The 16,426-nt window shown below is 46.0% G+C and overlaps 1 protein-coding gene and 1 pseudogene across 1 annotated transcript in view; one reads left to right on the forward strand and one right to left on the reverse strand.

The window, feature by feature from the left end:
- agmo (alkylglycerol monooxygenase) overlaps positions 1-16,426 on the reverse strand; it is a 497,656-nt gene that overhangs the window by 86,351 nt on the left and 394,879 nt on the right. The gene's annotated exons all lie outside the window — the stretch shown is intronic.
- LOC144672277 (histone H2A-like) lies at positions 7,911-9,813 on the forward strand (annotated as a pseudogene).

A 16,426-nucleotide genomic window follows, 5' to 3' on the forward strand; every position in this document is an offset into this window, starting at 1 on the left:
CCACCCACGTAAAATAGCGGCATGCCCCTGATCAGGGGCGCCGATCGGAGGTGTGCCTGCATGCGCCCGTTCCTGAACTTCCCCCCGGATGGGGGGAAAATTCTGCCCATAGTTAACATTAGGCCCAATGAGTCAGAGGCTGTGTTGCTGAAAGGGAAACTGGGCCAGAATATGGATTTTATGTGGAGGCACACATCTGTCATGAAAAGATTGGGAATGAGATTCCTGCCTGGATTGGTTCTTGGAAAATAAATAACATTGGCTGCAAATTTCCTGATATTTTCCGGTGTAATTATGCCATATTTGAGGCTGGCACCATGGAAATCAAAGCATAACCTAATTACACCAGCACTTTGCTGCCAAATTGAAGGTGGGCATTTTTTTGCATCTGCCCCCATCCACGTGGATGTCACAGGATAAAACCATGCATCCCAATTCCTGGCAGTCCTGTTACATTTGTGCCAAATGCAATGTACATATTTATAAAGCAGGAGTACTTGCTTGCCAGGATCTGGTCTTGCTGATAGGAGCTAAGACTAATTGAATAGGCTAGTTTCTCAGTGGTTAATTGTGGAATGGCTGGCTGCTGTTGGGAAACTACAAGATACTCAATGAGTGTCTTCTCTGACTCTTCTCCCTTCCCTCCACTGTCATGATAATAGTTGATTATGGTAGTGGACTCCAGTATTAGGTCTATATGGTACTCTGTGCTAAATATGGGGTCACCTGACCTGGGAGTTGAAGGTCAGATAGCACATGTTGGAATAGAATTCAGTTACTGCAGATATGTGTTTATGTTAGGAAAATGTGCTATCAATAAAGTTAGCTCAGCTACAATGTCGACAGCCTGTGTGCAACTTTGAAACAAAAAACAAGACATCCACAAAATCTGAGAAATAATATTTTGGCCACGAGGGAGTGAAGTGCAAATTCACCAGAGTTAAGCCAAGGTTTAAAGGGTTAAATGTTGAGGACAGGTTGCTTAAATTTGGTTTGCATTCACTTGAGTTCAGAAGGTTGAGGAGTAATCTAATTGTACTGTTTAAAGTCATAAAGAGAATCATAGTATTGAAGTAGAGGAACTGTTTACACTGGTGTCAGCAGGGGCTTAGATGGATGCTTTCTCTCCTCTGGACACACAAAAACAAAATCCATGCTGACATTCCAGTGCAGTACTGAGGCAGTGCTGCACTATCAGAGGTGCTAACTTTCAGATGAGGCATAAAAATGAGACCCTCACCTGCCCTCTCAGGTGGACATAAAAGATCCTGCGACACTATTTCAAAGAGAAGCAGGGAAGTTCTTTCTGATGTCCTGGTCAAAATGTAATCTTCAACCTACACTGCTAAAACAGGATTATCGGGCAATTATCACATTTCTGCTTCTGAGACATCGCTTGTGCAAATTGGCTGTCACACTTCCTCCATTACAACAGTGACCACATGTGAAAGTAGTTACTTGGCTGTGAAGCAGTATGGGACATCCTGAGATCATGGAAGATGCTATATAAGTTGAACTACTGCATTTTGGCAGGGGAATCCAGAACGCAGGGGCACTATCTTAAAATTAACGCAAGGCCATTAAAGAGTAAAATCAGAATGCACTTTTTCACGAAAAGACTAGTGGTAATCTGGAATCTTTCCTCCAAAAGGCTCTGGATGCTGGGGGGCCAATTAAAATTTGCAAGTCTGAAACTGATAGATTTCCTATAGTAAGGCTATCGAGGAATGCTGGTCTGAGTAAATGGAGCTGGGGTATAGACCAGTCGTCAGTTGCTAAATTGAGCCATCTCCTTTTAAGAAAGAAAGCTTATTTGTTTTAAGACCACCATGATTAATTGCTGTTTAGTAAACACTGGATAAATTCTTTCATAATTTATGTTCTATTCTCAGGATAGATCAGGATCCTGTCTTTTCCTTTCAGTGTAAAACTCAATTCAAAGGCTGCAATAACTGGGCTACAGCATTTTCAATTCCTAGAGGGACTCTCTGCTCATTCAATTAACTATTTGTGTTTGTTGTACTATAAAGAGAAGTCAGAAAGAAATGTGAGTGTGGCAGAAAGATAATGCCCATTGACTTCAGTTTGATCTGACTGGCCCATTTTTTCTGGTCTCTGGATCATTGGAGATTGGACCTATGACCCAAGATGCACTTCGGGACCTTGTGGACATTCGGGCGTGCTGACCTCTGTGGGAATTGCCTGGGAAGCTTGAACTTATGATGGGCAATTCCCTTACTCCCCTCGAAAAAAGTCTCCAACTCTGAGTTGAGTCAGAGACTCCAGACAGTTCCAACTTTCTTACCTGGATAGTTACCCAGGGAATGTTAGCCAGAAAAATCCTAGGTAATCCTAGGTAACTAATGAACTGAACGCCAGTTACTTACACTTACACCACCACCCCACCACCCCCAACAACTTCCTCTGGGTCCTCCAACTACCCCCACCCTATATACCCACTCACCAACCTACCCACCTCACCCAGCTGCCACCTGACCCACTTACCACCCTATCCACCTACCACCTCACCCACCTGCCACCCTACCCACCTACCACCTTGCCCACTTACCAAGCTACCCGCCTATCACCCTATCCCTTACCTACCTACCTTACCCACCTCCCTGGGGAGGTGGCAGCATAGTGGTAATGCCACTGGACTAGAAATCCAGTGGCCCATGCTTGGGGATGTGGATTCGAATCCCACCATGGCAGTTAGTGGAATTTGAATTCAAATAATAAAATCTGGAATATAAAGCTAGGCTCTGTAATGGTGACCATGAAACTATGATCGGTTGCTGTAAAAACCCATCTGGTTCACCAATGTCCTTTAGGGGAGGAAATTTGCCATCCTTATCTGGTCTGGCCAGATGTGACCCCAGACCCACAGCAATATGGTTGACTCTTAACTACCCACTGAAAGGCCTAACATGTCACTCAGTTCAAGGGCAATTAGGGATGGGCTACAAATGCTAGCCTTGCCAGTGACATCCACATCCCATGGGAGAATAAAGGAAAAAACTTACCACCTGGCACTCTAAACAAACTGCCACCTCACCCAACTGCCACCCTACTCACTTACCTTAACCACCTATCCACTCATCCATTCACAAACATTCACACTGGTCATTTAAACTTACCAGACATGCTCCATGCCAACCCACCCCGCAGCCATAAAGCACTGTGGGGCTGATTAACAAGGGCTGAGTGGCACTTCCACCAGCCCTCTGGAACTGCTGGCTCATCTGACTGGCCGGCAGCTCCATCAGTCCTAGCAGCACCAGGAAGGCATCTGTGGCACAGGAGTGGACTACAGGAGAAGAGGAAGATCAAGACCCATGGATCCCTGGAGCAGGTAAGCCTGCTGTCTTGGGCAGGGAGGGTTTGGGTAGATTGGGGGGGGGTGCAAGTGGAGGAGGACGGTTTAAGGGAGGGAACGAGTGGAAAGTGGGAAGGAAGAGAGGTTTCAACCTAAGTGGGGGCTGCCCCACGATCATCCAAGGGCAGTCCCCGAAGAGTGACAACCCCCTTCCTTCTCACCCTTTAAACATTTAAATTTAAAAAACGGGCTTCCTGCCCTTGCTCTGCTGCCCATGCCAAGCATTTTAAGGCATGGGCAGCATATTATCAGGGTCATTTGATAACAAGCCTAAGCTAATTTCATCACCCGTCCACTCCCCATATTATGAGGGAAAGTTCAGGAATGGGTGGGAAGGTGGATGGGCACCCACCCCATTTTACATGCCCTTGCCACGTGAAATATGCCCACTAGAGGCATGTAAAATTCGGCAGCTAGTGCCATAGGAAGGTGGCGTGTCTTGTCTGCCCTATGCCGACCATTCAGTGCTGCGTTGGAGTTCTTCGAGGGATGCTGCGCCCTGCATTTCTGGAGAAGCCAGGCTTGGAGAAATGTGGAGCAGGGTCGGGGCATGGAAAAGTTTGAGCAGATCGGCAATCTGATAATGATTGCCACTTCACGGAAGATCTGGGCAATTATGTCAGTCTTCCTGGGTAAGCTTGGTTAAAATTACCTCTAAGGTTTTTAAGATAGAAATATGAAACTGTTCATTCAGTGGTGACTGTGACCCAATCATCCAACCTCACTCTGCTTAAATTTGCACCAATTCCTGCTGGCTTGGTTAAAACAAAATTACGCGCCACATTTTTACCAAGCAGGCCATTAATTTTGATCCCAGGCCTATCTATTACTTGAACCTGCTTGTTAGGTCACTTGCGCTCAGCCAGTTGCCTTTCCTGCAAATGAAAAAGTAACTTGTTCCACTCCGAGTGCATATTTGGTTAATTTATTCTGCAACAGTGTTGACAGCGGCAACGAAAGGATAACGTCATGTCCCTAAGACATGAAAGAGATCGTAAACTGTTTAAACAAAATCTTACTTTTTTGCTTATTTAAAAAGTATACTTTGCTAAACCAAAACATGGCTGCTACAGTTCACATGATTCACAAGGACACTTTCTGGAAATTTCTAACAGCAGTTACAGAACTAAAGCTTAACCCTCATCCTTGTGGAATTTCACACCTCTCATTGTGAGGACACACTGTAATCAACAAAACCAGGGACCAGCAAATGATCTGTCTCTAGCCTGTCCTTTAACAAAGGGAGAGCCATAATACCTGCAGAGCTACCACCTATCTCCTAAGGTGAACAATGGATTTTGACCAGAGGCATAGGAATTGCTTGTTAGCCTGCAACTCACTTATTAACGGGCAACATCACAGGACCTAAGTTTCTGGCCTTTGCAAAGTTTTAATATTACATTTCTAAACTCAAAACTCAGTCTGCTGTTTAACCTTCAGCCTGCAAACACCACAGCAGGACTCCAGACTGACCAACAGTTTGCATCAAACCTAAGCCTCCTTGAAGCCTGTTTCTCTGGAATATTCCTGCCATCGCCTGCTGAGCAGACTCTGTATACCAACCTCATCTCGCTGCATCACCATCAACTTTAAAGGAATTCTGTAACTCCTGCTTCAACTAGCCGAACCGGCCTGAACTGTAACTCCTCCATGAAGGAACTCTCACTGGACTCTAACTTTCTGAACTTTGGCAATCACATAAATGGATATCCATTTCTCTGGTTCTTTTTCTTTACGTTATTCATAGTGCAAACATTCCTCTTTCCTATCTTCTTATTGTGTGCTTGTGTGTGTGTACATGAAGTTGTGTCCATCCCCGGGTATGAATATTTGAATAAACAATGCTTCTGATTTAACCACAAAGGGAATAAGAAGCAATTCACTTTAAAAACTAACCTCACAAACTGAGGGTTTGCGGAAGCATGCCACAGCCTATCTCAAAAATTAAAACACCTCTGCTTACAGACAGACGGCAAGAAAATAAAGGAGCTCAGGTTTTCATCTCTACACTGTCCATAACAATACCAAAACTTGTTTCCTATTACGTATGAAGGGCATTGAATCCAGTAGGAGAATAAAGAGGAAATATGAACTTTCAATAATCTAAATAAAAAGAAAATTATTTTGTTTACAAGAGTGAGCAATGAAGATTTCCATAAAGTGGAAGTAAGAACATGAGAAATAGGAGCAGGAGTAGGCCATTTGGTCCCTCAAGCCTGCTCCACCATTCAATATTATAACGGCTGATCTGATTATGGCTTTAATTAACTCCACTTTCCTGCCTAATCCTTATAACCCTTGACTCTCTTGTTAATCAAAAATCTGCCTAACCCAGCCTTGAATATATTCAATGACCCAGCCTCCACTGCTCTCTGAGGAAGATAATTCAAAACACTAATGGCTGTCTGAGAGAAGAATTTCCTCCTCATCTCCATCTAAAATGAGAGACCCCTTATTTTGAAACTGTGCCCCTCGTTCTAGATTCGTGAATTCTTTATCAATACTGAGTTGCTCTATCAGCCAACATGCATTTTAATAAGGGGACCTCACAGCAACTATGCATAGGACTAAAATGGCACCCATGTGAGGGACATAGTACAGTCAAATATGACCTTTATTAATTCTAAGTCAACATGCTGAGCACAAATGATCAAACATTCAATGACATTGCACAAATAACCAACAATGGTTACTGTCCATTCCCTTACACTTCGTTGTTGGCCCGTCAAATTGTTCTGTTCTGTCCTTTTTTTGCCTTTCCTCATACAAACAATAAGGAAGGAATACTGCTGTATTGTAATGTACACAGGAGTCTTGAAGGATAAGGAAACTGATGGAATATTTATGGCCTTGGTAGCTATTATTTATAGCCAAAATAATTATCTGTAAATATTACATTTACTGGGCTTTGAATCAATAGACCTTGCCCACCCTGTGCTTCAATGATATCAGCTAAGGAATAATTTTCATTTCCTTGTAAATGCTTCCAAAATAATTAACTTATTGCATCCATCTATGGATAACCATTATCTTGAGGTAATAGGTTGTAGTGTAAAGGGTTAACAGAGGGGATATGCTAATATATGACTTAGATGATGATGTACCACTAATGTCAGTCATGTGTTAGACTTGAGAGAGAGAGATTGGAATGATGCCTGGGAGCATCAAGGATGCCTACTCTGTAACCTGTTTAAAAGTAGTATTAATAAACAAGTATTAAGCAGATACTAGAGTATGTCCACAGTCTGTCTACTAACCAAATCCCACACCTGGGCCAGAATTTTTAGCTCGTCAGGCGGCCGTGCACCCGACCCAAACAAGTGTAAAATGATGCATGATATTTCAGTCGGCAGGCACGCGTGGGAATCGGCAGTGCACAATTAACAGGTCCATTAAGTCCATTAAAGTCCCAGCTGAATGAAATTATTTGCTGCCGTCCAACCTTACGGTTGGCGGGCAGGCAAAAAGGCCAAGTGGCCTTTGGATTTTTTAGGAAACCTCAACCACAGGCGGGAATGAGGTTTCCAAAAGCTATAAATTTTTTAAAAATGTTAACATTTCATTAATAACTAGTCCCTGCTCATGTGACAGAGTCACATGAGGGGACATGTTTTTTAACAATTTAGAATTCTTTATTTTAGTTCTTAAAATTTCATCTCCCTGAGGCAGCTCTGTGGTAGAAGGAGGCACACTGGAGAGAGGTAAGTCCTTGCCCTTGCCCTATCCATATGACTGCTCCAGGGGCCTGCAGAGTGGCCACATGTGGGATTATGGAAGCACCATTTTCTCCGAGCAGTGTCAGGTCTTCATGGAAAAGAGCCAAAACTTCAAGTTAGTCTCTTTTTATATGCATAAGGATCAGCAGCAGACAATGTTCTTCATTTCAGGGTCTGCAGAAGCTCACCACCAACTTTGATTCCATTATTAAAGCCTTTGATACCCTTTCTAATATGCCACAGAAACCCCGTTATCGAGCAGGGTTCAATGTGTGATACGTTCCAAACAAGTGACGAATCAGGCTATAATGCGTGGCGGCTCCAAGGCTTCAAATGGCTCCGGATATTGAGTAGGCCCATGGAGAATGGCCCCACACGTACAAAATCTTGCCAAACAAACCAGAAATGTGGGAAACTCCACGCCAGCAGCCATTTTGAAATGCTTGCATTGTGGCACGAAAACCCAGCTTAGACGCCAAGACTGCCCAGCAGGGGGCGCAGAATGCATCCTGTGCGGCAAAACTAGACGTTTCAAGCATTTCTGCAAATCCAGCAATTTTAAGATGCGGACCAGCAGATATTTATGAAACACATTCCTTCCGAGAAATAGGAAGTCCAGAAAATGATGATCCTATAGAATTCCTACGGGAAGTAGATAGTCTTAATCCAGACTATTGGTCAGTTACAGTCCAAGTTCAAGGCTTCAATACTACTTTTAAAATGCATACTGGAGCTGCTGTTAACATATTAGCAGATGGCCTTGATTGGCTTCAGCCGGTGACCCTTCATCGGTCGGAGAAGATCATTCTGAGGGAGAGATGTCTGGTCGCGGTAAAACCGGAGGCGAAGGGCACGCCAAGGCCAAGACCTGCTCCTCCAGAGCCGGGCTCCAGTTCCCCGTCGGCTGTATCCACCGGCTGCTGCGCAAGGGTCACTATGCTGAGCGGGTCGGGGCCGGAGCCCCCGTCTATCTGGCCGCTGTCCTCGAGTACCTGACGGCCGAGATCCTCAAGCTGGCCGGCAACGCGGCCCGGGGACAACAAGAAGACCCGCATCATCCCCTGCCACCTGCAGCTCGCCATCCGCAACGACGAGGAGCTCAACAAGCTTCCGGGAGGGGTCACCATAGCCCAGGGTGGGATCCTGCCCAACATTCAGGTTGTGCTGCTGCCCAGGAAAACCGGACACCCCAGCAAAGTTTATAAAAACAAAAAGCTAAAAGCTACTGCGGATGCTGGAAATCCAAAGTTTATGCCCGAAGGGGCGAGACCAGAAAAACATCAAGTAACAAGGTCCGGGTGGCATAGACATGCCAATTGAAAGCAAGGTTATTTCTCCTCTTAGCTACAAGGGGTGACAGATTGTTTATTCCTTCTACGTTCTTCACAATCAACATAGATCTGTATTGAGTGATGATGTTGGCATACTTCTAGGAATCTTAGAAAAAAACAGATGATGCCCATCATTTCAACGACTCACTGGCTGAATTTTGAGCCAGCGGGATTTTACATTCCCGCCAAAGTCAATGGAGTTTAGAATGGCTCATCATATTTCACGGCCCCACCCCGACCGGGCCATACAATTCCAGCCACTGTCTTTCATGCAAGAATCTTTAACCTCTTATTTGGATGTAGTGGAAATTTAGCCTTCAGGAGCTAAGAAAGTTTAGAAACTCAGCAGTAAGTTCCTTTCTTTCACAGAGACACCATCCACTAGACTCCAGGCAGAGAGTGAAGTTATGAATCTCTGAGTTATTCATGAAGTAAGGCCGGAGGTGGTGGATACTGAAGGCACTGCAGCAGACGGTGACCATCCCCATGGATTCCTGTTGGACCTGAATTGGCTCTTCCTAGAGAGTGATGAGGAAGAATCCCTTGCAGTACTGAGTGATCTCTTAGAGATTGAGTTCCTAGAGAATGATTCATCTTTCCCCTTGATGGATGCACCTTATGTTGTCTCTGTTGTTTTTTTTGGAAGGATCAGCTGTGCTTTTAGTGGCTGAGCAGCATTCAGATCTTAGTCCCGCTGAATCTGCTGATGTATTGCTTACTTTATCTCCTGTTGTCCATGAAGAGTCTCTCATAGAGAGTGCATTGCCTGAGTCCAGGTTAGAGTCCACAGAGGATGACATTGCTAAAGAGCTGGTACCTTCCCAGGGTGAAAGTCAATTGGTAGCCATACTTCAGTCCCAGCCGAACGTCCTCTTCTCTTCAGAGCTGGTGGACAACACAGAAGCTGAAGCAGAATCTTTAGCAACTCTGAAGCTGCAAAATCCTGCACAGCAATCTTGTCCCTGAGATGATTGTCTACAGGAACTCTATCTCATTACAGAAGATCAAGCTGTCTTGTCTCCACATCCTCAACAGTTCATAGTGGAGCAGCAAGCTCATACAGAGAGAAATGTGGCTCTCTTCCAGGGAGCAAAAAGTTCCTCAGAGTTTCCTGAGTTCTTCTCTTCTAGTGTCAAGAGGTCCAAATGTCTATTCTCTTCAGTCTTCCCTTTTGGCTCAGTCTTTCATTGAAAAGTCTTTGTTGCCCTTGAGTTCAGTCATCCTGCAACCTGTACTCTGCATCTCAGCTATGCTGACAGCAATGCTGCTAAACTGTTGTTCTATTCTGCATATGATGGTGTCCTTCTAGGTACAGAAGAAAGCCCTCATGCCTCAGACATCTTTCCTAAGGCCAAGAATACTGTTTGAGATTGAATCCCCAGCACCGTGACTTGAGGAGGGGAAGAACAGGAGTTGGAGTTGAGTAGAATCAGTAGTTGTAAAAAGGGAGTTACAGAAATGCAACACAGAATGTCTCCCTGCCTATGGATCCTTGATCTGATGAGCAGTGTTTGTGTCACTCAGATGTGAAACCTTGGTTCCTGCACAAGATAAAGGCAGGTGTCTCAGTCCAGGGCCGCTTCCCTGTGCTTTGTGCAGCCTTCAGACCAAAGTGATGGTCTAGCCCCACACTCCCTGGCCATATTACTAATGCCTGCACCTCGATGGTGCTTGTCATTGCTGCCAGAATGTCATGGGCAGGTGTCACAGAGTTCTGTCATTCTCTCTGTAGAAAGCTGCTCTCAGCACCTTTAAGGTGGGGCTGAGCTCCATTTCTTCAGCATCTGTGACCAGTGACGCTGTGCTCCTGAAGGGCTCAGGTGCTGAAGGCTGATAAAGGATCAGATGCTTTCAAGGTTTCATGGCTGCGTCTCTATGATATGACCCTGATCGTAGAGCGCAAGCGAACAGTACTCGGCCAGACAGGAGTCAGACATTCTCAGAAGATATATGTGAAGACCTACGGAGTGTCCTCACTGCATGTCGTCATCGTCCTCCTGCAATCAAGTGACTATTAGGGCCTCCACTGCATCTCCATGACAGGAGCATTATCACAGAGGGTATGTGTGTTGCCATAAGCCAGACTGGAGTCAAACGTTCATAGATGCAATGTGAGGATCTATGGTGTCTCCTCACTGCATGTCATCATCATCCTCCACAAATCTACCAGCTATGAGGGCCTCACGGGCGCACCTGCCTCATCTGGCCCGTGTGAGGACCTTATCGCCGGCAGCGCCGCCTACAAGGAACACCTCACTCTCATCCCCATCAACGTCCTCCTCATTGCAGGAGAGCTCCAGTTCCTGCATCTCCTCCTCAGCCAGCTCCTCTCCGCGTTGCAGCGCCAGGTGTAAAGGGTGCAGCAGGTAACGATGATGCGTGACACCCTCTGTGGACTGTATTGCAGGTCTCCAGTTGACCAGTCCAGACACCGGAAACTCATTTTCAGCATCCCGATGGTCTGCTCCACCAAGTTGTGACCTGCTGCATGAGCCTCATTATACCTTTGCTCTGCTGCAGTCTGAGGCCGCCACATGGGTGTCATCAGCCACGTCCTCTGCGGGTAGCCCTTGCCCGCAAGGAGCCAACCCTGCAGCCTCTGTGGACCCTGGAAGACATCAGGGATCTGTGACCGACTGAGAATGTAGGAGTTGTGGACACTCCCTGGAAATCATGTGCACAGAGCTGCAGGATGTGCTTGTGGTGGTCGCACAGCTGCTGCACATTCAACAATTGGAATCTCTTGCAGTTGACATAGCTGACCGCGTGTTGCGACAGAGATCTGAGCACTACATGAGTGCAGTCAATGGCACCCTGAACCTGGGAGAAACCTGAGCTGTGGGCAAATCCAATCACTCTTGCATCTTGGCTCTCCTGGTTCCAGGCAAAATGCACAAAGCTGTGTGCCCTCGCAAAGATGGTATCTGTGACCTCATGGATGCATTTGTGGGTGGAAGTTTGTGATATCCCACAGAAGTCACCTGTGGAGCCCTGAAAGAAGCCACTGGCATAAAAATTGAGAGCCACGGTCACTTTCACAGCCACTGGCAGTGGATGCCCTCCATGTCCATGTGGCACTAAATCCTGCTGTAATTGGCAGATGTGACCGACTAATTCCCTAGGCTTGCTCAGTTTTCAGCGACACTGGTTCTCGGTCATCTGCAGGAATGAAGGCGGTACCTATAGACCCCAGGTGTCGCTTGACGCCGACCAGGGATGGCTCACTGTGGCTCTTCAGTGGCATGTGCAGGAGCCCCAGCCGCCCCTTCTTCCTGAGGTTGCTGCTCCTCCCTCTGCGCAGCCAGGCGCCTCGGTCGTTCTCTTCTCCATTGTTCACCAGGGCTGAGCAGATGATTGCAAACTGGTTTCACGATGTTGTGAAGCCTATTTTTGGCCTTCTCGCTATATTGTCTGCTCATGCCACCGAACATGCCCAACGCCGGTGGGCAAGGAAAATTCTGCCCATAGTTTCATGTTCTTGTTAAAAAATAGGATAGTAAACTTTGAGGGAGTTGTAGTATAAAATTCTGGGTCACCTAAGACAGGCAAAAGCAAATTCCACAGGGGTATCTGTGCCTCTCCAAAGGGGTATCCAAAGAAATGCACAAAGTTCAGACTTGCTCCTACCAGGTTTATGCTACACACATCACATTTCAGATATTGAGACCAAAATCTGACTTCAGTGGAGGCAGCTGCTGATTTATATAGGCAGCTGCCACTGTGAAACACAGATGTGCAAATCCTGACCTGGGCCCATTCCCGTCTCTGTGAAAATGGTAGTTGCTGTGTTTGGGGGCACGACTACCGATTTCCAGGCATGTCTGCCATTTTGCCCTCCATTCTAGTGAAAACTCAGGCCTAAGTTTATGATTTATTATTAAGAACATTAGGAATAAAAGCTGGAGTGGACCCTGCACTCCACTCAAACCTGCTCCAGCTTTAAATATGGTCATGACCGAACTTCTAACTCAAATTCCTTTTCCTATCCTATCACCATATCCAAACAGTTGCTTGGTGGTACAGGACTTGAATATTGCTGAAAAGAGAGACATGTTGCTGAAGCTTTTCACCTTGCCCTCATTAGGATAAACACAAGAATGCCAAATTTCAAATGATCGTAATAACTACAGGAGAAAAGGGTACTGATTGGTTGCCAAGTCAAAGCTGATTGGCCGAGGGATTGTCATGGAGAAAGCAACAGGAAACTATAGGCTCCCCGAGCTCCTGGGTAATTCAAGTAAGGCTCCAGGCGTGAACATATTCCTTTTGTTTGCAGAGAACGGGTCCCTGTACCTGAATGAATGTTGCTTCCAGCAAGCGTAAATGAGCCAAGTTATGAGCTTGACTGGTTATTTTAAATTGCTTGTTAGTGTAGCTATTAGTGCACTCCAGTTTATTCAGTTAGTGCTGCTGAATCGTGGAATCACATCTGTTACAATCCCAGCTGATGTTCCTACTGGACCAATCAGGTTCCCGAGGGGAACCTGGCTTGATAGATCCAAACAATTTTTGGAACAGTGGAGGAAAGTGATTGAACAAATTTACAGGGGTCTGCTGATGAGCTTTAAACACAAATAATAAAACATTTATTAGGTAGGAAAAATAAACTATATTACACAAGAAAAAAAGTTGGAAAGATCTCAATACGAACACAAGAATATGATTCAAATATTCACTATTCCTTCAGCCAAGCTATGTCTTTACAGGCATATACAAAGTCAGACAGATGAACAATTTACAATAACTATCTTACACTCTAATATTCAGGGTAATTTTGCAGTACATGTGAATTAACAGACAAACGGTGGTCAGACGCACTCACAAAGATGTGACCAAAGGAGATTCTATGGCCAGAAATTTCGCCCCGGGGGGTTATGTGGGGATGGGTGTGAACCCGATCGACGCCCCCAATCGGGGACACACCGCCATTTAACATGGGCGGGCCAATTAAGGCCCGCCCAGTGTGACACTCGCCCGGAAGCACTGAGTGCTCCCTGTGCGGGTGGGGCGGGGGGGGGGTGCGGTTCCCTGAGATGTTCCTGTGCTCTTTCACGCATGCACGCAAAAGAGCACAGAGATCTCCCCAAGGCACGGAGGTGCCTCAGGGAGATTTGTTTCAGTGCTAAAGTTTTAAATAGAGGTTTTTAACACTTTTAAAACACGCCCCCTCATCATATGACACTATCACATGAGCTGGGACATATCAAAGAATAAATGTATAAATTTTTAATAGATTTTTAAAACAATTCATGAAACCTCATCCCGCCCGTAGATGAGGTTTCGTGAAAAACGCGAAGGCCGCTTGGGCTCTTCGCCTGCCCGCCAACCTTAAGGTTGGATGGGCAGCTCATTAAATTGAATTAATTAGGTTTTAAATGGCCTTAATAGGCCTTTGACAGTTCAGCAGGCGCACAGCCGACTCGGCTGCGCACCCGCCGAACTGAAAATCTAAATGACGCGCAGTGACGTCGGGACGCCCACCTGACATCATTGTGCATCATTTTACGCGTCGGTGAGTGGGCCCCGCTCCTGCTCACTGATGGGAAAATTCTTCCCTATGGATTTCTCAACAACCCACTCAGGTGCTTGTCACATCGTGAGTCAACCGGTCTCACTGAAACTCTGTCTTTCTCACGAGGGTTTCCAATCTCCACATTTGAAGAACTTGCCTTGGAATTCGTTCCAAACGTTGCTCCAACTCAGGTATCTTCAACAAGGATCCACCTCCAGTGTTTCATTCTCACCTTCTGAAATTCCTTTCCTCTGGATCTCCGAGTACATTCACGCTTCACCTTCCAAGCACACTTTCAGATTTCAGCCATGCCAAGCAGAACACCGCTGTTCCAAAAGGATAGCTTTGCCCTTATGGCCCGCAGCACAGAGTCACCAACTGCTGCTGGCTTCTCGGATCTTCTAGACTTCTCTTAAGCCTGCTTTGTTGCCAGTCTGCTCGTTGCAGCTCTTTCTTTAACTTGGAGCCTTTTTCCCTGCTCCTGTCGTTTATCTTGACTCAATGGGATCTATCTCTGATCCTTGTCTTTGACCCTGCCTGGGATTTTCTTTTGGGACCTCTTACTGTCTCACTCCTTCTTGGTTTGGGATCTTCACCCTGTCCCCCTCTCTGTGTCCTGCTTCCTAGGGCACCTTCTCTCCGATGGTGCTCCGATTCCAGGTCACCTGACCTGCTCTTCGCACTGTTTGTTCCTCTTTGCTTGCGTAGGACCAATTCCCGGCCCAAAGAATGTAAAAAAAGACACTAACTGTGCATGTGCAGCCATCTCCCGGCCAACACATGCGCAAATATCCCAAGGCCTGCTGGGAATTGTAGTTCCCGAGATATGACTGCTGATTTAAGTAAGTATTTTGAGTTTTAAGTTTCATCACACATCTAACAGTAGATGCTTTGTTTTGAGTTTTGCAAGTGTGGGTTGGTTCATTACAGCTTGTACTCTACCTATTACAAGCAACTGAAGGAACTGTTCATTTGACAAGCCAAACACTGTGACGTATGGCGTACCTACCTAGCATCACACCAGCATGGAAATTCATACACAACATTGCTCAATTTTATGATTGGCAGGATATCTTTTTGGACTGATGGCAGCATCCTATTAGTGGAAAATACCACTTGTGAAGCCACTGCATAGTAGCAGCATGAAATGGCTTCCTTGACCTGTTATTCAAGCTTTTGAGATCTTTTGCCTCTCCAGGGTAATTTGAGGTAGACCGGGCACTTTTCAGGTCTGAAAATGTCAGCCTTTGGCCCATTTGCAAATTTGTGCAATACACAGCGAACAATGATTTTTTTCAGGATGGCCATTGTCTTCTCCTTTAGTTATGTCAGCATCACAGATCAATGTCTATATTCCACTCTATTTTGATTCGCTCTATTTCTGCATCAAGCTTACAAGATGAGCAAATGGCTCGGGCTCCAGTCACAAGATTGCTGGTGAGGCCAAACTTACAGAATGTGGAGTGATATGAATCCCAATGTGTATAGTGACCGGTGAAGGTAGGTTTGCGATAGACCATAATGGAGAAGCCAAGAGCAGATTTCTCAAGTAGCACATCGCGGAAAGGAAGAGCGTTAGTATAAATTGTTGTGAGTATTTTAAATTTGGCATTCTTGCATTTGACCTGATGGATGCTGGACAAAAAGCTTCAGCAACGAGTCTCTTTTCAGCAATATTCTCCATATCCCTTGATGATGTCCAAGATTCTATAGATCTCAGTCTTGCATATATTTGATGACTGAGCAGCCACAACCCTGTAGTATAGACAATTCCAAAGATTTGATACTCTCTGATTGACGAAAGTTCTCCTCATCTTTGTCCTAAATGGACGATCCCTTATCCTGAGCCTATGGACTGGATTTTGCCATGGAGGTAGAGGCAGGTTTGGAGGCATGCATGGCAACAAATTCTTGCTGCATCGCAATGATCCATCCTCCATTTTCAGGAAGGTGGCTTCGGTTGGGGGGGTGGGGGAGGGTGAAAGCTACCCATCCACCACTGGGAAGTAGCCAATTCAAGTGCCAACTTAGGGCACTGTTCCTACACACTTGGATTTTCCAGAGGGTAGCTGGGCCCCCCAATGTAGCTGCAGCCTGTAGTTGGGAGGCTGCTGGCCTCCCAGCAGCAGGTGAATCCTGCAAAGCATTCCAGCATGGATCCGTTGGGCTGCATGGTCATAGCCTCAGCTATAGCTGTAGGCTATGCTGTGGTGTGGTTCCCTCTCTGCAATGATGGTCTGGCAGCACTGGCCTCAGTTTATTTATCTGAATGTTCAATTCTTCAGTGGGAAACTCCATGTTGAGTCACCCTCGTGGTCCCCGACCTGCCACAGCAGCCCCACCTCTCCTAGTGGGGCTGTCGAGGCACCAGAGCTGCTGGCCCTCTGAGCCTGCAGCAACAAGAGCCTGCCCGCTGTCCTAAATTGGATGGTAAGTGAGGAAGTGACCAATTAGGTGCGCATCTCCCAGAAGATCGGTGACCCAGTCTTGT

Source organism: Cetorhinus maximus, chromosome 3, assembly GCF_964194155.1.
Source record: "Cetorhinus maximus chromosome 3, sCetMax3.hap1.1, whole genome shotgun sequence".
In the NCBI taxonomy this organism is placed as follows: Eukaryota; Metazoa; Chordata; class Chondrichthyes; order Lamniformes; family Cetorhinidae; genus Cetorhinus; species Cetorhinus maximus.